Here is a 27,951-nt window from a genome sequence, read left to right on the forward strand (position 1 = left end):
ATGAATGAGCCTGCTGTCATATATATATATATATATATATATATATATATATATATATACATATATATATATATGTATATATATATGTGTGTGTGTGTGTACCCATATGAGGCCAAACCTAATAAAAACTAGGAGAGATGCAATCATCTGGGAAAGAAGATTACTGCCAGAAAACAAACTGCAGAAGTGCTGAGGCAGGCTTGCGTTTGGATAGTACAAGGGTGCAAGGAACAGCAAAGGAGGACAGTGTGGCTGATACAGCAAGAGGGCAGGGCTGGGGGAGGGCAGATCATGTAGAACTTGTTCACCATGAGGACTTCAAGCTTTATTAAAAGTGTTTAAGCCAGATTAATAACAAAATCTGTTATATTTTAAAACAGTCTGTTGGTTCCTGTGTGTAAAACAGAGAGTATATGTGAAAAGTGGCAAGGATGAGCATGTACTCTTTGAGGAGGACAGACAATTGCTCAGGTAAGAATAGTAGATTTATATACAGGTAGGTAGTATAAAATTGAGTGTACTGAAATGGTCACACTCAAATTTAACCGGGGTCTGTTTAACTTCAAATCCCGTGAGTCTAAGACCAGACACAGGAGAAATAGCTTTACCTCCTAACTCTCAAGATTCCATCAGATCAAATCAGATTAGTCGCTCAGTCATGTCCGACTCTTTGCGACCCCATGAATCGCAGCATGCCAGGCCTCCCTGTACATCACCAACTCCTGGAGTTCACTGAGACTCACATCCATTGAGTCAGTGATGCCATCCAGCCATCTCATCCTCTGTTGTCCCCTTCTCCTCCTGCCCCCAATCCCTCCCAGCATCAGAGTCTTTTCCAATGAGTCAACTGTTCTCATGAGGTGGCCAAAGTACTGGAGTTTCAGCTTCAGCATCCTTCCTTCCAAAGAAATCCCAGGGCTGATCTGCTTCAGAATGGACTGGTTGGATCTCCTTGCAGTCCAAGGGACTCTCAAGAGTCTTCTCCAACACCATAGTTCAAAAACATCAATTCTTCGGTGCTCAGCCTTCTTCACAGTCCAACTCTCACATCCATACATGACCACAGGAAAAACCATAGCCTTGACTAGACGAAACTTTGTTGGCAAAGTAATGTCTCTGCTTTTGAACATGCTATATAAGTTGGTCATAACTTTCCTTCCAAGGAGTAAGCGTCCTTAATTTCATGGCTGCAATCACCATCTGCAGTGATTTTGGAGCCCAGAAAAATAAAGTCTGACACTGTTTCCACTGTTTCCCCATCTATTTCCCATGAAGTGATGGGACCAGATGCCATGATCTTCGTTTTCTGAATGTTGAGCTTTAAGCCAACTTTTTCACTCTCCACGTTCACTTTCATCAAGAGGCTTTTGAGTTCCTCTTCACTTTCTGCCATAAGGGTGGTGTCATCTGCATACCTGATGTTATTGATATTTCTCCCGGCAATCTTGATTCCAGCTTGTGCTTCTTCCAGCCCAGCGTTTCTCATGATGTACTCTGCATATAAGTTAAATAAGCAGGGTGACAATATACAGCCTTGACGAACTCCTTTTCCTATTTGGAACCAGTCTGTTGTTCCATGTCCAGTTCTAACTGTTGCCTCCTGACCTGCATATAGGTTTCTCAAGAGGCAGGTCAGGTGGTCTGGTACTCCCATCTCTTTCAGAATTTTCCACAGTTTATTGTGATCCACATAGTCAAAGACTTTGGCATGGTAAATAAAGCAGAAATAGATGTTTTTCTGGAACTCTCTTGCTTTTTCCATGATCCAGCGGATGTTGGCAATTTGATCTCTGTAACTATGGAACAAGATTCCATAGTTACAGCTAAACCATATCTGCTTCTCCAACTGAGGAAGGACTCTGCCGATGCTAAGCACTTTCCCCACAATGTGCTATATACTATTCTCTCTCCCAGGGTCTCAAATCATTCTGTATTCTTTTTCTGGGAAAGCTCACTCCTATTCTCTTAATTATCCTCTATACATGGATGCATTGCAAATCTGTAACTCCGCTTGAAATTTAACATTCTCTCAAGGAGAAGGGGACGACAGAGGATGAGATGGCTGGATGGCATCAGTGACTCGATGGATGTGAGTCTGAGTGAACTCCGGGAGTTGGTGATGGACAGGGAGGCCTGGCATGCTGCAATTCATGGGGTCGAGAAGAGTCAGACACGACTGAGTGACTGAACTGAACTGAACTGAATTGAAGACTATTTATAATTTTCTATGGAAAAAAAACAGCAACAAAACTTCAGACAAAACCAAACCACCTACTTCTTTGTCTTTCAGGCATAGTAAACTCAAAACCAAATTCAATATCTAACACTCTCTGTCTAACCTGAGTCTTCTTATTATCCAACAGGCAAACCTAAATTTATGCTTCCTCTATTCTGGTTGCTATTTCAGTGAATGTTAACAATGTTTCAAAAACAGATACCAAGGCACATTGATGACTAGAGATGAAAAGATGTTTAAGTTATATATTGGCTTTATTTTTTTTTCTGTTTTATTTTTTTTAATTTTATTTTATTTTTAAACTTTACATAATTGTATTAATTTTGCCAAATATCAAAATGAATCCACCACAGGTATACATGTGTTCCCCATCCTGAACCCTCCTCCCTCCTCCCTCCCCATACCATCCCTCTGGGTCGTCCCAGTGCACTAGCCCCATGCATCCAGTATCGTGCATCGAACCTGGACTGGCATCTCGTTTCATACATGATATTTTACATGTTTCAATGCCATTCTCCCAAATCTTCCCACCCTCTCCCTCTCCCACAGAGTCCATAAGACTGTTCTATACATCAGTGTCTCTTTTGCTGTCTCGTACAAAGGGTTATTGTTACCATCTTTCTAAATTCCATATATATGCGTTAGTATACTGTAATGGTGTTTTTCCTTCTGGCTTACTTCACTCTGTATAATAGGCTCCAGTTTCATCCACCTCGTTAGAACTGATTCAAATGTATTCTTTTTAATGGCTGAGTAATATTCCATTGTGTATATGTACCACAGCTTTCTTATCCATTCATCTGCTGATGGACATCTAGGTTGCTTCCATGTCCTGGCTATTATAAACAGTGCTGCGATGAACATTTGGGTACACGTGTCTCTTACAAAGCCACAGTTATCAAGACAGTATGGTACTGGCACAAAGACAGAAATATAGATCAATGGAACAAAATAGAAAGCCCAGAGATAAATCCACGCACCTATGGACACCTTATCTTTGACAAAGGAGGCAAGAATAAACAATGGATTAAAGACAATCTCTTTAACAAATGGTGCTGGGGAATCTGGTCAACCACTTGTAAAAGAATGAAACTAGAACACTTTCTAACACCATACACAAAAATAAACTCAAAGTGGATTAAAGATCTCAACGTAAGGCCAGAAACTATAAAACTCCTAGAGGAGAACATAGGCAAAACACTCTCTGACATACATCACAGCAGGATCCTCTATGACCCACCTCCCAGAATATTGGAAATAAAAGCAAAAATAAACAAATGGGACCTAATTAACCTTAAAAGCTTCTGCACATCAAAGAAAACTATTAGCAAGGTGAAAAGACAGCCTTCAGAATGGGAGAAAATAATAGCAAATGAAGCAACTGACAAACAACTAATCTCAAAAATATACAAGCAACTCCTACAGCTCAACTCCAGAAAAATAAATGACCCAATCAAAAAATGGGCCAAAGAACTAAAGAGACATTTCTCCAAAGAAGACATACAGATGGCTAACAAACACATGAAAAGATGCTCAACATCACTCATTATCAGAGAAATGCAAATCAAAACCACTATGAGGTACCATTTCACACCAGTCAGAATGGCTGTGATCCAAAAGTCTACAAATAATAAATGCTGGAGAGGGTGTGGAGAAAAGGGAACCCTCTTACACTGTTGGTGGGAATGCAAACTAGTACAGCCACTATGGAGAACAGTGTGGAGATTCCTTAAAAAACTGGAAATAGAACTGCCTTATGATCCAGCAATCCCACTGCTGGGCATATATATTGGCTTTAAATAATCAGTAATAGCTGGCAGGATTAGAAAATGAGAAAGCACAACAGAGTTTACATCTCATATCTCTTTAACACAAACATAATAGGAGTTCAGTGTAATTATTTCTTTATCATGCAAAGATTCCTTTAAGCAAACTGAAATTACATTGATGGTTGGAAGGGTATCTGAGCATGTGATTTTTATTCTAAATTTTGAGTAAAATCCCACATAGCATGTTATATTACAATACAGGATAATAGTTTCAAAAATTTTTAATGTCATATATTTAATTACAGGATATCTGTTTGTTTGAGAGACAATAAAAGTCTCTTGGGTCAGAATGGATCTTAAGGTCTCTAACTTGGAGGTTACAATTAAAAATATCTCAAACAATGTAGGATTCTATTCTAAAACAACCCTTGACAGACTTCTAGACTCTGCATGAGCATGTTCAACAATGTAGTAATGAAGAACTCTTGTGGTGGCTAATGGATTTTATAAATTCTAATTATTAGACAATTCTTTATTTCTTATTAAAAAGGAGTTATGGAGTTACTTGAGCAGAGAAACATAATGAAATCTGAAGTACTTAGTATGCTGTTCACACATTTTTACAAACTAAATCTAAATAGCTGCTCTACCTGCTTCATTGTTTATCTTTTAAATGAACCTAGCATCCCTTCACGGAGAAGGCAATGGCACCCCACTCCAGTGTTCTTGCCTGGAAAATCCCATGGATGGAGGAGCCTGGTAGGCTGCAGTCCATGGGGTCGCGAAGAGTCCGACGACTGAGCAACTTTACTTTCACTTTTCCCTTTTATGCATTGGAGAAGGAAATGGCAACCTACTCCAGTGTTCTTGCCTGGAGAATCCCAGGGACGGGGGAGCCTGATGGTCTGCCGTCTATGGGGTCACACAGAGTCGGACACGACTGAAGCGACTTAGCAGCAGCAGCATCCTTTCACAAGTGTAACCAGGGTAAATATCTCTAAGTCAATTTCACATTAGTTTTTCTGCTCTCTACCTGAATAAGAACAAGTTTTATCCTCACTATATCTAGTCTCTGTATCTGTAAACAAAAGATTGGTTATAACAAAGTCCATCTCTTTTTTTTTTTTTATTTTTCTACTCCTTTATTGCCACATAAATCTGTTAACTCAATATACAACATATTGTAGAATATGAATGTTTCACAAAGAGTGGTAAACATTTTCCAAGGTACTATCCAAATGATAACAATTCCCTTTAGTTTATGAAATAAAATCCTACCTTTTTACCATTAGCTTTATAAAAAAGAGCCAGATCTAATGTACTTCTTATATCTCCAAATTGCAGAGCCTTACTCCTGGGTCTTAATGTTAAATCCTTCTTTTTTCTTTTAGTGTGGTTTTTTTTAGAACTATATGCAATACAAAAATGGTTCAGAAAGAAATGTATTATAAAAATATATAGTTAGGAAAATCTTAATTATAAACCATTAAAAGATAATACTCACTTAAAACTCAGTGCTCATTTAACCATGAAGTTCAGTGCATTAATGGTATACTTTGTGTCATGATCTGCAAATTCATTATTGAATCATTTTCAAACTAGTATACAAAATACACAAATGCAGCCCAGAAATAACAGGTTAACATAGTCTTTCTTCAGCTGGAACTAATTCTGTGTTCAAGTTATTCTCCTTAGGGAAAAATAAATTGAAGAATTTAATTGAGCATTTGGAATACCAAAAGAGAAAATTGATGTATTTAGGAGCAGACTGACGCAAATCACATTCCGCTGCATTAGCATCAAAGTCCATCTCTTAAGTAAATGGAGAGAATTAAATGAATTAATATACATAAAGTGCTTAGGACAATGCTTAGAACAAGTGATCAATTTATGCTAGGCATTATTATTGTCATTGTTATTTTTTATTAATATTATAATTTCTTTCTCTTATTCCCTACTTTTAATTCTAGTCCATTCCTTTGACTCTTGTTGGCCATATATTCCCATGGATAGGACTTATCTTCGGCATTTGTCATCTGATTTGATTTTTGACATATCCCAGACTGTGATTCCTGGTTTTGTCCTTAAGCTTCACCTGCAAAGTCCAAGTCTCATTCCACCAGGAGCTGGCAGTTAAAGTGAGAGAAGAACATTCCTGGAGTCAAAAATGCTCTAGGGCTTCCAACTGCTGCAGGTTCACATACAAAATCTGAGCTCACATTTCTAAGGAGAGAATTTTTTCACTTCTAAAATTCATATCAGCTATCACTCTTTGGTACAGAATGCAAGCTGTGCATTTCTAACCTCCCAACTTCCATCTTCATGGGCTATTATCTGCACAATTCTTGCTTGGTAAGCTTTTCAGTGTTCTTTGAGACTGTCTGTTGCTTTTGTTAAAATAACAAATAATGAAGACCTAAATTTCCAGGGCATTCTAGGAAATGCACATCTTTAATGTCTAGCAACAAAGCCAGTGCTTCCTTTCCTGACATCTTGATGCCTATTCTGCATGGACTATTAGGGGTCCAGGGTGGTAAGGTTCATCAAGAATTTTCTACCAATATCTTTTATCCCTTAGAGGCCAGTGTTTTGGTGATCCTCAAATCTACTGATGTTTTCCACTGCTTTCTTAAAACCCAAGTAAAGGTAATTGAATATTCTGGATTTATTGCTGTATACCACTTTTGGCATTAATGGATAAGTATGAATCTCTCCTTGTAAATGTTGTACATGGCCATTTAGGAGAGAGCTCAGAGAACTTCCTGTGCAACTCAGCAGTTTCTTTAGATACTCATCACTTTAAATTTTATTCAAAATAGCTTTTGAATATATTTTAAAGTATTTATTTTTAAGCATAGATAACCATGCTTGAGTTATCTTCATTGTACTTATTTGTAATAAATATGAAGTACAACTCATACATTCATTCTTACCTGCTTTTCACAACTAAATCGATGCCTGAACCACCATTAGCACTTCAATCCTATTGCAGTCCTTGAGTCAATCCTGTATTTAAGGGTCCTATCCAGATATGACTTTCAAATTACATAAATATATTCTGCATATAACTTTTAAACAATTATGCCAAAGTCTAGGATATTGCTTCTAAAACCATCCATAAAGAAAAGCCAGATTTTCTTCATCCATGAAGAAAAGCCCTGGATTAATTCTACTATAAGACACATACACAAGCAAAAAAACTAAGAACTAGAAAATGAAATTTAGAAAAATATACACAAATTATAAACCCCAAATTTTACTGTTAAAGTTACATTTCAATAAATAAAATTAAAGCTTATCATAAAAATTAAAAATAAGCACATAGGCAATAGAGAAAATGGTTGTATATTCACAACTGTTTGATATTCTGCAATGCACCTGTGGCTGATTCATGTCTATGTACAGCAAAAAACATCATGATATTGCAAAGTAATTATTTTCCTATTAAAATAAATTAATTAAAATGTCATAAATGAAAAGAAATTATTCATATTTAAGGTATATTTGCACATTTTGAACATTATGCATATAAAGTGTTATGAGTTTGCTTATTTGTCTTACCTAAGTTGGACTGATGGCAATGATACAGTATCTGACACTTTACAGTGAAAATTTCTATGTTTTATTTTATCATCACTCATAGGAGAAACCAATCTAACTAAATATATAACTGAGAATAAAAGAAAAATTCTAAAGCAATTTCAGCAATCTCAGGATATTCTTTTTAAACTTTTACTGAAAATGAAGCAAAAGTTGGGATGATGTATTTTTTCATTTTCCATTATTTATCAATATCTAGAACCAACAATTTATTTTATAAAATATAGCTAAATTAAATAATAATTTGATGAAAAGAGTAAGTTATGGATTTTTATTACTTTATTTTTTCTTCTGGATTAAGAAAATTGCCTAATGTTATATTCTTTTTACTAATTTTCTCTCATCTCTCAAAATATCAGGTTACTTTTTTGTGTGTCATATAACATAACTTAATCATGGAAGTGATATTCCATCATATTCAGAGGTTCTGCTTACATAAAATAACAAGGGTTATTCAATGGTTTTGGTCATTGGCAGTCATCCTAGAATTCTGCATTCTTTTTCCTTTCCAAAGCCAATGCTTTAAATACATAGTTGGCAAGTAAAATATACTTATAAAAGACATTTTAAAATATACTATAAATATTACATTATTTTATGTAAGAATTAGCAGATTAATTTTGATGACAAAAAACAACAAAATTCATGCCTAAGCCTTAGTATGGTCACCAAAATACTGATGATCTGAATTCAGACTGGATGTTTCTAAACCAGTGGGCTTGATTTAATGGAGGGAGCTAATATTTGGCTTTAACAACAGCAGTTTAGCTTAAGTACTAGATATAATATAATCTTTTATTTTAATGTAAGCAATTTTAGTTTTTCCTAATCCATATTGGCATACATGCTTTGCTTATTACTTTCTAAATGGTGTTAAGTACCAGCTAAAAATTTTATATCTTAAAAATAAATGTAATCTATTTTAAAGAGATATATGAAAACACATTTGGAGAATCACCTGGCAATACTGTTAATAGATTCACATGTTTCTTAGAAAGATTTCACACTCTATGGTAAACTTCAACTTTTAAAATCATTTATCAGCATCTCTGTATTCATATACTGAATCCTATCCCAGGGAATGAACTTTAATTTCTACCATCTGTGCCTTGGCCAGAAATGTCCATATTCCTTTAATGCATAAATACATTCCAGATATTTCTCATTCTGTTAGTAAGAGCTGTGAAGCACAGAAAATAATGTTTCAAAGAGGAACCACGGGGGATCATTTATTGCTCCAGCACTTTGAAAAATCTATGAAATTCCTTTATGGCTTCTTCATTATATTTTCAATGGAACAATTAGCTTGAGTGGCTACAAACACTGAATTTTCATGACCACATTAGCCTTTGAAACCAAATTATTGAATGTATTATTCTGTATGCAAAATATAGTGGGATGTGGCAAGTTAGCGATTAAAAAGCATAAGTTGCCTCCGACCGGAAAACTAGTTGAGAGTTAATTTCCTAACAGCCTATCTGGTCACACTTTATAACCCACTAAGTTCACATAATTCATTTTTTTGTTCCAAGGGTCCATTTTGCAAGTATTGAGAGTAGTAACTCTGGCCTTACAAAGAAAAAAAATATATATATATATATTTATATAGATTTATATATATAAATTATATATATATATATATATATATATATATATTAGTAAAGCTCTTGCAATGAGCAATAACATCTCAAATACAAAAGTAGTCCCTTGAAAACTTTGGTTGCAATTTCTAAAGGTAATAAGACATTCTCATGTCCAATTCATTCAAACACACACTATAATTACCACAAAATTACAAAGAGCACAAATTTACCACCAATTGAAGTTATTCCCCATTGTTTGACAGAGGGAAAGTGTGATGAATATTATAGCTTTACTTTTCCTGGATCTTATCTGTTTCATATTAAAATTCTAGGATGTTCGGGTAACACATGTATGTTTTGATTCTAAACCAATGATTAGAATTTTCTATAAATAAAAATGTAGTAACAAGTTTAGATTTTGGGCCACCAAGTCTGCATGACAACTACTGGACTCTGCCTTTGTAGCATGAGAGCAGCTGTGCACAATGCTTAAGTGAATGGCCGTTCCAATAAAACTTTATTTACAAAAAAGCTGGCTAATGGAATTTGACCCTCAAGACCTACTTTGCTAAAGCTTGCTTAAATCAAAAGAATAAGACCCATGCCTCCCATTTTCTCAACCTAAAACTACTTTCATGGTTGAAGAGGCAGTCATATCAAGAAATAAACATATTATTCTTTTTGGAAATACATTCTATATTCATTGCAGCAATTCTACTTCATTCACTGACCTTGGGGTTATGTATCAACTTGACAACTCCACTGTGCTTAGATATATGGTCAATCACTGGTCTGGATGTTGCTAAGGAGGTAAACTTTTTGAATGACATTAACATTCAAATCAATTTGAGTAAAGCAGATTATCCTCCGTAAAGTAGGTGGGCTTCATCTAATTAGATAGTTAAGTCATCATCTCTGAACATACCGTTGTGTCCATGTCTGCTGAGTTGTATCTGACCCTTTGGGATCCCATGGACTATAACCAGGAGGCTCCTCTGTCCATGGGACTTCCTAGGCAAGAATACTGGAGTGGGTTGCCACTTCCTTCCCCAGGGGATTGGCCTCATCAAGGGATCAAAGCTGCATTTCCTGCACTGGCAGGTGTATTCTTTACCAAGTGAGCCACCTGGGCCAGGCCCTGTTCCCAAGTGCAATTATAGAAGTTAGATTCATATGTATCTTTATGAAACATTACTTTTCACTTAAATAACTATTCTCCTGCAATAACATTATTGATTTGAACATATTGTAAGTGATGCATAGATGTTAATTGGTAGGCTTCATTACAGCAGCAGAAGTTTACACAGAACCTACAAATTGTTAATATTATGTCTTCAAATAAAAAAGAAGCCAAATTAATTCCAACAATGATTTAATTTTTTCAACTAATTCATGGAATCAAAAACCTTTTGGAATTTCACTCTGGTTAAAATCAAACATCTTGTTTTATAGGGATTATTAATAGAAATTCAGTTGGAAAGCTCAAAATTCAGACAAATCATTTTTGTAATAACACAAGCACAAGTTTTGGTATAGCACATGATCTTGATAAAACATATCACTTAGGAAATTAGAAAAATATGAAGTAAATATATGCAATTATTAGGAACATAAAAACTGCATCTAAACAAGTTGTAATATTAAAGTAAAAATTGTCAAAAGTTTAAAATGTTTCGTATGCCTATTATTTTTGTTATATAAAAATGTTGAGATAAAACATATATATATATATATGAATGAAATAATATGTTTTCTCTCTGTAGCCTGCTATCAATAAGACTTTGAAAATATTTGTACCTTTGAGGAACTACTTTATAAATTAATCTAGCTGCTATTTTAACATTACAGTTTTTGTGCATATTCTAAATTTTGGCTACAATTTGTTTCAGTTCAGTTCAGTTGCTCAGTTGTGTCTGACTCTTTGCGACCGCATGAAACCCAGCACTCCAGGCCTCCCTGTCCATCACCAACTCCCAGAGTTTACCCAAACTCATGTCCATTGAGTCGATGATGCCATCCAACCAGCTCATCTTCCGTCGTCCCCTTCTCCTGCCATCAATCTTTCCCAGCATCAGGGTCTTTTCCAATGAGTCAGCTCTTCACATCAGGTGGCCAAAGTATTGGAGTTTCAGCTTCAAAATCAGTCCTTCCAATGAATACCCAGGACTGATCTCCTTTAGGATGGACTGGTTGGATCTCCTTGCAGTCCAAGGGACTTTCAAGAGTCTTCTCCAACACTACAGCTCAAAACCACCAATTCTTTGGTGCTCAGCTTTCTTTATAGTCCAATACTCACATCCATAAATGACTACTGGAAAAACCATAGCCTTGACTAGATGGACCTTTGTTGGCAAAGTAATGTCTCTGCTTTTTAGTATGCTGTCTAGGTTGGTTATAACTTTCCTTCCAAGGAGTAAACATTTTTTTAATTTCATGGCTGCAATCACCATCCACAGTAATTTTGGAGCCCCCAAAATAAAGTCAGCCACTGTTTCCTCATCTATTTGCCATGAAGTGATGGGACTGAATGCCATGGTCTTTGTTTTCTGAATGTTGAGCTTTAAGCCAACTTTTTCACTTTCCACTTTCACTTTCATCAAGAGGCTTTTTAGTTCCTCTTCACTTTCTACCATAAGTGTGGTGTCATCTGCATATCTGAGGTTATTGATATTTCTCCCCGCAATCTTGATTCCAGCTTGTGCTTCATCCAGCCCAGCATTTCTCATAATGTACTCTGCATATAAGGTAAATAAGCAGAGTGACAATATACAGCCTTGACATACTCCTTTTCCTGTTTGTAACCAGTCTGTTGTTCCATGTCCAGTTCTAACTGTTTCTTCCTCATCTGCATACAGATTTCTCAAGAGGCAGGTCAGGTGGTCTGGTATTCCCATCTCTTTCAGAATTTTCACAGTTTATTGTGATCCACACAGTATGTTTTTCTGGAACTCTCTTGCAATTTGGTTAATATTAGTTGAAAGTTTTCAGTCATCACAGATAAATAATTGGGTCAAATAACAAGATTTTTGTTAACTACAATGGATGTAAAGAGTGATCCCAAAAGAGATACAGATAATTCTACACAATAATGAAAGAAATAGTACAAGCTTAACGAATGAGATTTTAAAATTCTATCTTTGAACTTTGTTCTATCTCAGCCTTAAGAGGAAAATATAGTATTTTTTCCTACCATGTTAAAAAAAAAAAGTGTGTACACTTTACTGGCATTAAGTACACTCACATTTTTTAGAAAACTTCACCACCATTTCCTAACCATTCATTTTCCAAAGCTGAAAATTTCTGCCCATTAAACAATAGCTCCTTAGCCCTCCCCTCCACTTCTAGGCCACAACTGAGATAAACATGTCTACAGGACATTTGAGCTGTCATGTAGATACTGAATCCACTCTCCTCCCCCTATGCAGGTGAAGAAGTTAACTACATGATGACCAGACTATAGCCATGATATAAGCTGCCACAATTCTGAGAACTGGCCTCAAAGAAAAGGAAAAACTGACCCTGGAACTGAAGATTAACTGTGATAAAAACGTTGTGGTACATATACACAATGGGGTATTACTCAGCCATTAAAAAGAATACATTTGAATCAGTTCTAATGAGGTGGATGAAACTGGAGCCCATTATACAGAGTGAAGTAAGCCAGAAAGAAAAACACCAATACAGTATACTAATGCATACATATGGAATTTAGAAAGATGGTAACAATAACCCTGTATACGAGACAGCAAAAGAGACACTGATGTACAGAACAGTCTTTTGGACTCTGTGGGAGAGGGAGAGGGTGGGATGATTTGGGAGAATGGCATTGAAATATGTATAATATCATATATGAAACGAGTCGCCAGTCCAGGTTCGATGCACGATATTGGATGCTTGGGGCTAGTGCACTGGGATGACCCAGAGGGATGGTATGGGGAGGGAGGAGGGCGGAGGGTTCAGGATGGGGAACACATGTATACCTGTGGCAGATTCATTTTGATATATGGCAAAACCAATACAATATTGTAAAGTTAAATAAAATAAAATTAAAAAAAAAACAATCAATATGATGCTCATCAGATCAGAACATGACCAATTTTAAGATGACTATGAGAGCTGACTGTGCCATTTCTGCATATAGCCCCTCCCTCTGCCTCTAAAGTTTCTTGAATGCTGATTGCCAGTAGGGGAAGTCAGCCTTTGGACAGGAATGACCCCCACATTCTGTTGCCAGCCTTTAAAGTTAAGTTAAAGCAAACTTGCTTTCCTTTCCTTTCTACAAGTCTTGCCTCTTTATTGACTTTAGAGCTGTGAGAAACCAGACCCCACTTTTGGTAACACTATTTTTTAATGTTGAAATAAAATCTAGAGAGACTATGATACAAACTGTGGAAAATTCTTCAAGAGATGGGAATACCAGACCACCTGACCTGCCTCTTGAGAAATTTGTATGCAGGTCAAGAAACAACAGTTAGAACAGTACATGGAACAACAGACTGCTTCCAAATAGGAAAAGGAGTATGTCAAGGGTGTATATTGTCACCCTGCTTATTTAACTTATATGAAGAGTACATCATACAAAATGTCAGGCTGGATAGAGCACAAGCTGGAATCAAGATTACCAGGAGAAATATATATCAGATATGCAGATGACACCTCCCGTACGGCAGAAAAAGCAGAACTAAAGAGCCTCTTGAGGCAAGTGAAAGAGGAAAGTGAAAAAATTGGCTTAAAGCTCAATATTCGAAAAACTAAGATCATGGCATCCAGTCTCATCACTTTATGGCAAATAGATGGGGAAACAATGGAAACCATGACAGACTTTATTTTCTTGGGCTCCAAAATTGCTGCAGATGGTGACTGCAGCCATGAAATTAAAAGATGCTTGTTCCCTAGAAGAAAAGTTATGACCAACCTTCAGTTCAGTTCAGTCCAGTTTAGTTTCTCAGTCGTGTCCAACTCTTTGCGACCCCATGAATTGCAGCACGCCAGGCTTCCCTGTCCATCACCAACTCCTGGAGTTCACTCAAACTCACGTCCATCGAGTCCTAGACAGCATATTAAAAAGCAGAGACATCACTTTCCCAACAAAGGTATGTCTAATCAAAGCTATGCTTTTTCCAGTGTCATGTATGGATGTGAGAGTTGAACCATAAAGAAGGCTGAGGGCCGAAGAATTGATGCTTTTGAACTGTGGTGTTGGAGAAGACTCTTGAGAGTCCCTTGGACTGCAAGGAGATCCAACCAGTCAATCCTAAAGGAAATCAGTCCTGAATATTCATTGAAAGGACTGATGCTGAAGCTGAAACTCCAGTAATTTGACCACCTGATGTGAAGAACTGACTCATTGGAAAAGACTCTGTTTCTGGGAAAGATTGAAGGCAGGAGGAGAAAGAGACAACAGAGGATGAGATGGTTGGATAGCATCAACAATTTGATGGACATGCGTTTGAGCATGCTCTGGGAGTTGGTGATAGACAGGTAAGCTGGCCTGCTGCAGTCCATGGGGCTGCAAAGTGTCAGATGTCTGAGTGACTAAACTGACTGTGGAAATCTGACTGTGGTGATCTTTGATATTGTAGCATCTAAATTTGGCAAAATTCAAAAGAAGCATAGAAACAACTTAAGTGCCACACTTTTTTCCAGCAAAAGTATCCATGTATAATCTTTTTTGTTTAATTCTCTTTATATAGTTCAATCAACCAGAACTCCTACCTAAAATGTATCAATGCATGAAAGGGGTTGAACGATGTGCGCTCCCTTTAGATGTTCATATAAAAGGAAATAATGCTATTAACTATGCTTCATCTGAGATTCTTAAAAATTAATATTAATATATTTTAAAGTATACAGCAAAGAAATACCTATCTTCAAGGTTTGGGGTAAGATCTCATACAAATCTCATTTTCTGTCTAAATAATTCTATGTATCCATTTACTTATCATTAAAAATCATGCACAATGTGTTGTTTAGTTGCTAAATTGTGTCCAACTCTTTGAGACCCCAAGAACTGTAGTTCTTCAGGCTCCTCTGCCCATAGCATTTCCCAGGCAAGAATACTGATTGTTATTTTTCAGTCACTCAGTCATGTCTGACTCTTTGCCACCCCATGGACTGCAGCATGCCAGGCTTCTCTGTTCTTCACCATCTCCCAGAGTTTGCTCAAACTCATGTCCATTGAGTTGGTGATGCCATCCAACCATCTCATCCTCTGTCAACCCCTTCTCCTCCAGCCTTTGATTTTTTCCAGCATCAGGGTCTTTTCCATGAGTCAGTTCTTCTCACCAGGTGGCCAAAGTAATGGAGCTCTAGCATCAGTCCTTCCAATGAATATTGAGGATTGATTTCCTTTAGGATTGACTGGTTTGATCTACTCACTGTCCAAGAGACTCTCAAGAGTCTTCTTCAACACCACAGTTAAAAAGCATTAATTCTTCAGTGCTCAGCCTTCTTTATGGTCCAACTCTCACATCCATACATGACTACTGGAAAAAAACATAACTTTGACTAGATATACCTTTGTTGGCAAAGAATACTAGAGTGGTTGGCATTTCCTTCTCCAGGGGGTCTTCCTGGCCCAGGGATCAAACCTGTGTCTCCTGCCTGGCAGGTGGATTCTTACCACTAAACTGTCTGGGAAACCCATGTATAATAGCAGACACTACCTATAATATAAATTCCATTCCCTATCTTAAGGTAAATGAGAGACTTATAAGAGAAGTGTCAGTGTATTCCATGTTCATGGTGTCCCCATTTCACTGCTTCAAGTTCACAGGGACAATCCCAACAGAACAGTCCATAGACTCTTTAACAGATTATTATTTTTTTTTTTAATTTTTAAACTTTACATAATTGTATTAGTTTTGCCAAATATCAAAATGAACAGATTCTTTAAAACTGAAAGAACAGAGTGTAGCAGAAAACAGTATAAAACCAGCTGTTTTCATGGTCCCAGACATCAGGCTTGCTTTGCTACTTAGTTACATTTTAGGCATTTAGGAGATTCATCATATTTCTGTAAGATGAATAATTGTGTTCAGACATAAAAAATTATAGACTGAAGATTTTGAGTATCTTCTGTAGTCAGACAGCTAGGCTTTGTGTAAACAAATGGAATAGAAAAAATTGCTGACAGTTATAAGACAATAAACTTCAACAAAATGTTGACCATGAGTTAGGAATTTGCAAATCTCTGAGAACATTTAGCAGATGGTCAGCAACAAAAACACATTAGAAAACCTGTGGACTTACTATGCCCCAGTGATATTAAATAAACTGTAAATCATTTATTGAAAATTATTAATGGAATTGAATATTATAGTTAATTGATTTATTCTTTCATTTGTCCTATCTTCTTAAATTTTTTCATTGAAATATATCTATTTGTAAGTTCATACTAATAGAAATGTTAAAGATGAAGTAAAAAACCCTTGATTATCCAAGCTAATATGTTTTAAAGAAAAATCCCTTGATGTTAGATTATAATTCCAGTTTTTGTATATGTACTTTCTTTGTAAATCTAGTCACTATTGCTTTAGTAAATAAAATTAGTTCGTTTGACTTACACTGCATTATAGAATCAATGTCTATCTTATAATAATAAACGAGCTGTATATTAAGCTTTATTTCTTCTTACTATTTATATGGTAATTGAATTCTTTGAGTCTTTAAATTTAAAACAGCCATTTTATTGGTGGTCAAAAGGCAATAGTAAGAATATACTAACTGCATAACTTAACTCTGATTCAGTTCAGTTCAGTCGCTCAGTCATGTGTGACTTTTTGCGACCCCATGAATTGCAGCACACCAGGCCTCCCTGTCCGTCATCAACTCCTGGAGTTCACTCAGACTCATGTCCATCGAGTCGGTGATGCCATAAAGCCATCTTATTCTCTGTTGTCCCCTTCTCCTCCTGCCCCCAATCCCTCCCAGCATCAGAGTCTTTTCCAATGAGTCAACTCTTCTCATGAGGTGGCCAAAGTATTGGAGTTTCAGCTTTAGTATCATACCTTCCAAAGAACACCCAGGACTGATCTCCTTTAGAATGGACTGGTTGGATCTCCTTGCAGTCCAAGGGACTCTAAAGAGTCTTCTCCAACACCACAGTTCAAAAGCATCAATTCTTCGGCACTCAGCTTTCTTCACATTCCGACTCTTACATCCATACATGACCACTGGAAAAACCATAGCCGTTAACTAGATGGACCTTTGTTGGCAAAGTAATGTCTCTGCTTTTGAACATGCTATCTAGGTTGGTCATAACTTTCCTTCCAGGGAGTAAGCGTCTTTTAATTTCATGGCTGCAATCACCATCTGCAGTGATTTTGGATCCCCCAAAAAGAAAGTCTGACAGTGTTTCCATGGTTTCCCTATCTATTTGCCATGAAGTGATGGGACCAGATGCCATGATCTTAGTTTCCAGAATGTTGAGCTTTAAGCCACCTTTTTCACTCTCCTTCACCTTCATCAACAGGCTTTTTAGTTCCTCTTCACTTTCTTCCATAAGGGTGGTATCATCTGCATATCTGAAGTTATTGATATTTCTCCCAGCAATCTTGATTCCAGCTTGTACTTTCTCCAGCCCAGCATTTCTCATGATGTACTCTGCATATAAGTTAAATAAACAGGGTGACAATATACAGCCTTGACATACTTCTTTTCCTATTTAGAACCAATCTGTTGTTCCATGTCCAGTTCTAACTGTTGCTTCCTGACCTGCATACAGGTCTCTCAAGAGGCAGGTCAGGTGGTCTCATATTCCCATCTCTTTCAGAATTTTCCACAGTTTATTATGATCCACACAGTCAAAGGCTTTGGCATAGTAAATAAAGCAGAAATAGATGTTTTTCTGGAACTCTCATGCTTTTTCGATGTTGGCAGCAGATGTTGGCAGCAATGCAGAAATACCACCTGGGATAGAAAATACAGTTGTTATTATTCTATATTTTTCTATGGAACATATGAAATGATTAATATGTAACACCAGTGTTCCCTTTCCTTTATTGTATGATGTGAAGTCACTCAGTCGTGTCTGACTCTTCGGGACCCCATGGACTGTAGCCTACCAGGCTCCTCAGTCCATGGGATTTCCAGGCAATAGTACTGGAGTGGGTTGCCATTTCCTTCTCCAGAGGATGTCCCTCACCCAGGGATCAAACCCAGGTCTCCCACAGTGTAGGCAGATGTTTTACTGTCTGAGCAAGTGAATCTAATATCCTTTATTGTATAGGTGATGTTTATAATCTGGGAACTTGGTATAGTTTCTCTACCTTCTCGTATCCCAAACTCCAACATTTTGTTCACAGGAGTACTGTTCAAATTAAAATAATGAAAAAATTCTCTAAGAAGAAAATATAAAACCTCTCTCCTCCCCGTATTAAATAGAAGTAAGAGAGACAATGGATGAGTCATCTGAGAATTTAAAATTGCAATTGTTTTTTAAGAGGAGCATTTTAAAGTGTTCCTTCTAAGAAGACAAAATTACATTTGATAATTGCCTTCCTACTTGCTCAATAATAATAATTTAAGAATCATAAAAACAAAAGAAGCAGAACGTGCAAGCAACTACTAGAGAATATAAACTGCTGAGAACTTTCATTCTTTATAAGAGACAAATATTATTTATAATTCTTATATAACCTGTATATAACCTGTATCTCGGAGAAGGCAATGGCACCCCACTCCAGTACTCTTGCCTGGGAAAATCCCATGGACAGAGGAGCCTGGTAGGCTGCAGTCCATGGGGTTGCTAAGAGTCGGACACGACTGAGCGATTTCACTTTCACTTTTCACTTTCATGCATTGGAGAAGGAAATGGCAACCCACTCCAGTATTCTTGCCTGGAGAATCCCAGGGACGGGGGAGCCTGGTGGGCTACTGTCTATGGGGTCGCACAGAGTCGGACACGACTGAAGCAACTTAGCAGCAGCAGCAGCAACCTGTATCTAACCTTATATAATGAGAGGGGCTACCCCACGTCCGAGGCCAGGGACGGCGGCCAAGAGGAGCTACTCAACGCCCAAGGTCAGGGGCAGAGGCCAACAGTGCCAGGCTGCGACGGTGCAGGACCGGACAGGAGGAGCTACCCCATGTTCAAGGAGCGGCAGCTGCACAGGAGCAGGAGGGCAGGGAGGAGCTACTCCACGTTCAAGGTCAGAAGGGGCAGCCGTGAGGAGATACCCCTCATCCAAGGTAAGGAGCAGCAGCTGTGCTTTGCTGGAGCAGACGTGAAGAGATACCCTATGTCTGAGGTAAGAGAAACCTAAGTAAGACGGTAAGTGTTGCGAGAGGGCATCAAGGGCAGACACACTGAAACCATAATCACAGAAAACTAGTCAATCTGATCACAAAGACCACAGCCTTGTCTAACTCAATGAAACTAAGCCATGCTTTGCGGGGCCACTGGATGGGCAGGTCATGGTGGAGAGGTCTGACGGAGTGTGGTCCACTGGAGAAGGGAATAGTAAACCACTTCAGTATTCTTGCCTTGAGAACCCCATGAACAGTATGAAAAGGCAAAATGATAAGATACTGAAAGAGGATCTCCCAAGTTGGTAGGTGCCCAATATGCTACTGGAGATCAGTGGAGAAATAACTCCAGAAAGAGTGAAGGGGTGGAGCCACAGCAAAAACAATACCCAGTTGTGGATGCGAATGGTGATAGAAGCAAGATCCAATGAGGTAAAGAGCAATATTGCATAGAAACCTGGAATGTTAGGTCCATGAATCAAGGCAAATTGGAAGCGGTCAAACAGGAGATGGCAAGAGTGAATATCAACATTCTAGGAATCAGCGAACTAAAATGGACAGGAATGGGTGAATTTAACTCAGATGACCATTATATCTACTTCTGTGGGCAGGATTCCCTTAGAAGCAATGTAGTAGCCATGATGGTCAACAAAAGAGTCCAAAATGCAGTACTTGGATGCAATCTCAAAAATGACGGAATGATCTCTGTTCATTTCCAAGGCAAACCATTTAATATATCGTAACCCAAGCCTGTGCCCCAACCAGTAATGCTGAAGAAGCTGAAGTTGAATGGTTCTATGAAGACTTACAAGACCTTTTAGAACTAACACCCCCAAAAGATGTCCTTTTCATTATAGGGGACAGGAATGCAAAAGTAAGAAGTCAAGAAACACCTAGGGTAACACACAAATTTGGCCTTGGAATACGGAATGAAACAGGGCAAAGGCTAATAGAGTTTTGCCAAGAGAACACACTGCTCATAGCAAGCACCGTCTTCCAACAACACAAGAGAGGACTCTACCCATGGACATCACCAGATGGTCAACACCAAAATCAGATTGATTATATTCTTTGCAGCCAAAGATGGAGAAGCTCTATACACTCAGCAAAAACAACCAGGAGCTGACTGTGGCTCAGACCATGAACTCCTTATTGCCAAAACAGACTTAAATTGAAAAAAGTAGGGAAAACCACTAGACCATTCATTTCAGTTCAGTTTAGTTCAGTTCAGTCGCTCAGTCGTGTCCAACTCTTTCGACCCCATGAATTCCAGCACGCCAGGTCTCCCTGTCCATCACCAACTCCCAGAGTTAAGCCAAACCAAAGTTCACCGAGTCAGTGATGCCATCCAGCCATCTCATCCTCTGTTGCCCCCTTCTCCTCCTGCCCCCAATCCCTCCCAGCATCAGAGTCTTTTCCAATGAGTCAACTCTTCCCATGAGGTGGCCAAAGTACTGGAGTTTCAGCTTTAGCATCATTCCTTCCAAAGAAATCCCAGGGCTGATCTCCTTCAGAATGGACTGGTTGGATCTCCTTGCAGTCCAAGGGACTCTCAAGTGTCTTCTCCAACACCACAGTTCAAAAGCATCAATTCTTCAGCACTCAGTTTTCTTCACAGTCCAACATTCACATCCATACATGACTACTGGTAAAACCATAGCCTTGACTAGATGGACCTTTGTTGGCAAAGTAATGTCTCTACTTTTGAACATATTATTTAGGTTGGTCATAACTTTCCTTCCAGGGAGTAAGCGTCTTTTAATTTCATGGCTGAAATCACCATCTGCAGTGATTTTGGAACCCCCAAAAAGATAAAGTCTGACACTGTTTCCACTGCTTCCCCATCTATTTCCCATGAAGTGATGGGACCAGAAGCCATGATCTTAGTTTCCTGAATGTTGAGCTTTAAGCCAACTTTTTCACTCTCCTCGTTCACTTTCATCAAGAGGCTTTTTGGTTCCTCTTCACTTTCTTCCATAAGGGTGATGTCATCTGCATATCTGAGGTTATTGATATTTCTCCCAGCAATCTTGATTCCAGCTTGTGCTTCTTCCAGTCCTGTGTTTCTCATGATGTACTCTGCATATAAGTTAAGTAAGCAGGATGACAATATACAGCCATGATGTACTCCTTTTCCTATTCAGGTATGACCTAAATCAAATTCATTATGATTATACAGTTGAAGTGAGAAATAGATTTAAGGGACTAGATCTGATAGATAGAGTGCCTGATGAACTATGGACAGAGGTTCATGACATTGTACAGGAGACAGGAATCAAGACCATTTCCAAGAAAAACAAATGCAAATAAGCAAAATGGCTGTCTGGGGAGGCCTTAAAAATAGCTGTGAAAGAAGAAAATTGAAAAGCAAAGGAGAAATGGAAAGATATAAGTATCTGAATGCAGAGTTTCAAAAAATATCAAGGAGAGATAAGAAAGCCTTCATCAGTGATCAATGCAAAGAAATAGAGGAAAATAACAGAATGACTAGAGATCTCTTCAAGAAAATTAGAGATACCAAGGGACCATTTCATGCAAAGATGGGCTTGATAAAGGACAGAAATGGTATGGACCTAACACATGCAGAAGATATTAAGAGGTGGCAAAAATACACAGAACTGTACAAAAAATATCTTCACAACTCAGATAATTAGGATGGTGTGATCGCTCACCTAGAGCCAGATATCTTGGAATGTGAAGTCAAGTGGGCCTTAGAAAGCATCAGTATGAACAAAGCTAGTGGAGGTGATGGAATTCCAGTTGAGCTATTTCAGATCCTGAAAGATGATGCTGTGAAAGTGCTGCACTCAATATGCCAGCAACTTGGAAAACTCAGCAGTGCCTACAGGACTGGAAAAGGTCAGTTTTCATTCCAATCCCAAAGAAAGGCAATGCCAAGGAATGCTCAAACTACTGCACAGTTGCACTCATCTAAAACTCTGGTAAAGTATATGCTCAAAATTCTCCACCAGGGTTCAGCAATATGTGAACCATGAACTTCCACATGTTCAAGCTCGTTTTAGAAAAGGCAGAGGAACCAGAGATTAAATTGTCAAAATCCACTGGATCATCAAAAAAACAAGAGAGTTCCAGAAAAACCTCTATTTCTGCTTTATTGACTATGTCAAAGCCTTTGACTGTGTGGATCACAATCAACTGTGGAAAATTCTGAAAGAGATGGGAATACCAGACCACCTGATCTGCCTCTTGAGAAACCTATATGCAGGTCATGGACATGCATATAGGACATGGAACTGGACATGGAACAACAGACCGGTTCCAAATAGGAAAAGGAGTACGTCAAGGCTGTATATTGTCACCCTGCTTATTTAACTTATATGCAGAGTACATCATGAGAAACGCTGGACTGGAAGAAACAGAAGCTAGAATCAGATTGCCCGGAGAAATATCAATAACCTCAGATATGCAGATGACACCACCCTTATGGCAGAAAGTGAAGAGGAACTCAAAAGCCTCTTGATGGAAGTGAAAGAGTAGAGTGAAAAATTTGGCTTAAAGCTCAGCATTCAGAAAATGAAGATTATGGCCTCTGGTCCCATCACTTCATGGGAAATAGATGGGGAAACAGTGGAAACAGTGTCAGACTTTATTTCTTGGGGCTCCAAAATCACTGCAGATAGTGATTTAAGCCATGAAATTAAAAAACACTTACTCCTTGGAAGGAAAGTTATGATCAACTTAGATAGCGTGTTCAAAAGTAGAGACATTATTTTGCCAACAAAGGTCCATCTTTTCAAGGCTATGGTTTTTCCAGGAGTCATGTATGGATGTGACAGTTGGACTGTGAAAAAAGTGACTGCCAAAGAATTGATGCTTTTGAAATGTGGTGTTGGAGAAGACTCTTGAGAGTCCCTCGGACTGCAAGGAGATCCAACCAGTCCATTCTGAAGGAGATCAGCCCTGGGATTTCTTTGGAAGGAATGATGCTAAAGCTTAAACTTCAGTACTTTGGCCACCTCATGCAAAGAGTTGACTCATTGGAAAAGACTCTGATGCTGGGAGGGATTGGGGGCAGGAGGAGAAGGGGGTGACAGAGGATGAGATGGCTGGATGACATCACTGACTCAATGAACATGAATTTGAGTAAACTCCAGGAGTTGGTGATGGACAGGGAGGCCTGGCATGCTGTGATTCATGGCGTTGCCTAGAGTTAGACACCACTGAGTGACTGACCTGAATTGATATAACCTGTGGTAACCGGAGGTGCTAGAAAAATCCCTGTTACTAAGTGATAGAGAACTTTCCTAAATTTCACTTTCAGGATTGCTCATTTTCAAATTCATATATTACAGAAGCTTGTGGAGAATAGTGGAAAACTGTAGAGACAGAAGAGGACTATATTATCTGATATGGTTTAAAAGTTTAACATATAAGATGTATGATTTGGGCCAATGTTTTAAAATCTCTAGACATTTAAGTGGCTGAGTATACACATACTATTCATAGAACATTTACTCTGAGCCAGGCATTGTGGGTTGTATGCCTCCACATGATCCATAGGCATTTTATGTACCTTTTCTGAAATATATCTTATGACAATGTAATAAACTTGACCAAAAACTAGCATTATCTTATAAATTGGGATTATTTTTGAGAAAGCATAGCAATTTTCTCCAAATAATATGCAAGTAGCAAAGCTAGGATATGAAAGTAATAGTTCCATCATCCATGAATTTATAACAACTATGTTTCATTATATTAATTTATCAAAAATGATCTGTTTATACATATATATTTTCATTGATGTATAATTGCTTTACACTGTTGTATTTTTTGCTGTACAGCAAAGTGAATCAACTATACATATACATATATCCATTATTTATTGGATTTCCTTCCCATTTTGGTCATTACAGAGCATAAAACTATGCCTGGATTATGCTCAATAAACTTTAACAATTACTGTGCAGTATTCCATAGTAATTGCTATTCCTAGTATTCCAATACTAACATATTCTATAGTAATATTATTACAGTATTCCAAAGATCAAATTTCAGCAACAGAGGTTCTCTAGAATTTAGTTAATAACAACTTTTTTTTCTCAGTGTGTTTCCTACCAGCTATCTTCTAATGTAATCCTTTAATGACAGATTACAACCATAAGAATATTTAATATAATAGGTTCAGGAAAGTTACATTATCCTTTATACTAAGAATTATAATGTTAATTAAATAGAAGGAAGAACAAGTTCATGTTTCTGGTTATCTTGCAAGAAATAGATAAGCAAATGCAGGCTGCCTTGTGACCCTGTTACATAAAATAATAGAGTACTTTAGAAAAAACCAGTCCAGAAGAACTTCCAAGATGGCAGAGGAATAAGACAGGAAGAGCACATCCCTCCCCACAAATACATCTGAAATCCATCTGCATATGGAACAGCTCCTACAGAACACCTTTTGAACACAGGCAGAAGACCAAAAACTTCCAAAAAGGCAAGCCAGTCTCCTTAGAATAAGAGCATTTGGACCTTCTTTGGGGAGAACAGAATTTCCCACAACATGCTGATGGCCATGTTTAATCACTTCATTCATAAGGTGGTTAAGAAAAATGACAGTGCTCAACAGCAGGAATTCATCCTTCACACTGCTGGGCTTTATCTTCTTGTTCTGGTAGTAGCAGACAGGGTAATTCAATCAAGTTTTCCACCCACTTCTGTTTGATAAATATGTTCAGATTCTAAAAAGAGTGGGCTCAAGAATCCAGCTTAGATGAGAAAACAAAAAAGAGCAGCCAAAAAACACTGAGGCCAATCCAAAGAAGAGAAGGAAGAGGGAAGCCCTGCAAGAAAGAGGTGATAAAGATGGATGAGGTTACTAAAGAAGAGGATGAAGAGACAAAGGAGATGAAGAGATTTTTTTCTTCTTCTGAAGACCATTGTCAAATTCTAAATGCCACCTCTCGTGTTTGAAGAGCTTTCAAGACTTCTTCCCAAGTTCTCCCTAAAAGAGAAGCCAGAGTGTATACATAATTGTGTAGAAAGTCTTTGTTGCATTAGCTAGTTTTGAACCAGTTGTTCATGAATTTCATGTTATGTGAGCTAGAAATCTCCATGAAGCAAAATATATACCAGAACTGGCCTATCATGGGTTGTATTTGCTTTGCTTCCCTATTCACAGAGAAGGAAACAAGATTCTCAGATGTGTTTTCCATCAAATGCTCTCCATAATATTAATGAGACAAGTGAACAAAGACTGCCATCACAGCCCACTTGCCATCATGTCTCCAGTGAACTATGTCTGGGTGAACTAAAAGAAACTATATACATCCAGTCCTACAACACATCTGTGGCAAGGTGTTCAATAAATCTGAATATCAAACCTATGACAATTGCACTCATCTCACACACTAGCAAAGTAATGCTCAAAATTCTCCAAGCAAGTCTTCAAAACTGTGTGAGCTGAGAACTTCCAGATGTTCAAGCTGGATTTAGAAAAGGCAGAGAGACAAGAAATCAAATCACCAACATCCATTGGATCATCGAAAAAGCAAGAGAGTTCCAGAAAAATACCTACTTCTGCTTTACTAACTAGGCAAAGACCTTTGACTGTGTGGATCACAACAAACTGTGTAAAATTCTTCAAGAGATGGGGATACCAGACCACCTGACCTGCCTCTTGAGAAATCTGTATGCAGGTTAAGAAGAAACAGTTAGAACTGGACATGGAACAACAGACAGGTTTCAAATTGGGAAAGGAGTACACCAAGGCTGTATATTGTCACCCAGGTTACTTAACTTCTATGCAGAAAACCTCATGTAAAATGCCAGGCTGGATGAAGGACAAGTTGGAATCAAGACTGCAGGGAGAAATATCAATAATCTCAGATATGCACATGACACCACCCTTATGGCAGAAAGCAAAGAGGAACTAAAGAGCCTCTTGATGAAAGTGAAAGAGGAGAGTGAAAAAGCTGGTTTAAAACTCAACATTCAAAAAACTAAGATCACGGCATCTGGTCCCATCACTTCATGGCAAATAGATGGGGAAACAATAGAAACAGTGATAGACTTTATTTCCTTGGGTCCAAAATCATAGCAGATGGTGACTGCAACTATGAATTAAAAGATGTTTGATCCTTGGAAGAAAAGCTAGACCAACCTAGACAGCATATTAAAAAGCAGTGACACTACATTGCCAACAAAGGTCCATCTAGTCAAAGCTTTGGTTTTTTCAGTAATCATATATGGATGTAAGAGTTGGACCATAAAGAAAGCTCAGCACCAAAGAATTGACGCTTTTGAACTGTGGTGTTGGAAAAGACTCCTAAGAGTCCCTTGGACTGCAAGGAGATCCAACCAGTCCATCCTAAAGGAGATCAGTCCTGAATATTCATTGGAAGGACTAATCCTGAAGCTAAAACTCCAATACTTTGGCCACCTGATACGAAGAACTGACTCATTGGAAAAGACCCTGATGCTGGGAACAATTAAAGGCACGAGGAGAAGGGGACAAAAGAGGATGAGATGGTTGGAATGCATCACCAACTTGATGGACATGAATTTGAGCAAGCTCTGGGTCTTGGTGATGGACAGGGAAGCCTGGTGTGCTGTGATCCACGGGGTCACAAAGAGTCGGACATGAATGAGCAACTGAACTGAACTGAACTGAAACCCATATGGCTCATCCTCTGGGCCAGCTGCTCAACAAGCTTCCTTGTGAGGAATATGCTTCTTTCATGGCCTGAATTTATGAATTAGTACCAGATGCTAATGTCTTTTCCAGGTTTCACTCTAGATGTTGCCTTGGCTCTTCTGGAACTACCTGATAAGAGGTAGATGACCCACTTCCCCTTGAGCATGAGAAGTTCCTCAAGCATAAGTTCTTGGTTCAGGAAATCTTGTTTGCCCGCTGTATAGACAAGGACCCAATGGTCCACAGCAAGGCTGTGTCCAATTTCACACACGGCCTAGAGTCCTTTGTCACGTCCCCATTGGACAGCATGCAGGCATTTCTGGATAACACTCCTTCAGTTTCAGGAGTAGAGAGCCACCAAAAGAGTGCTCAGAAAAATTCAACAGAAAAAGATTTCATGATGATGCTGAGGAACAGGGTTAGTGATGAGAAGACCAACGTCAGGAAATCTGCAGTCCAGGTCTTAGTGAACATCTTGGAACACTGTGCTATCTTGTGTATGAGAGAGAAGCTGCCTGTCCTGCATAATCAGTGTTTTGGTATCACCATGTCTGTCAACAAGCAGGCTTTGCAATCTCTACCGAACTGCTGATGGTCCAATCCTGGTGTGTCCATCTACAGAAGATCTGGCTGGAGGGGTTTATCCTGGCTGTGATGGACAATGAGAGCTCCTGTCTATGCCCACCTCCAGCTCTCACACCAAGACGGGGACACTATTCTTGACAAGGTCCTCATGCTGTAACCACAGCTTTCCCAAGGTGATGATGGCTTGTCCTCTGATCACAGAGGGCATGACTCGCATGAACCTGAAAGAGGGACTAGAAGGTGGGCATAGGCAGGAATGTTCTCAACAACATCATC

General features: G+C 38.3%; 1 pseudogene; it reads left to right on the forward strand.

Moving 5' to 3' along the window:
* Nucleotides 1–431: 431 nt before the first annotated feature.
* On the forward strand, nt 432–27,951 carry LOC133249159 (condensin-2 complex subunit D3-like; annotated as a pseudogene).

The sequence above is a fragment of the Bos javanicus genome, chromosome 6 (genome assembly GCF_032452875.1).
Source record: "Bos javanicus breed banteng chromosome 6, ARS-OSU_banteng_1.0, whole genome shotgun sequence".
Lineage (NCBI taxonomy): Eukaryota > Metazoa > Chordata > Mammalia > Artiodactyla > Bovidae > Bos > Bos javanicus.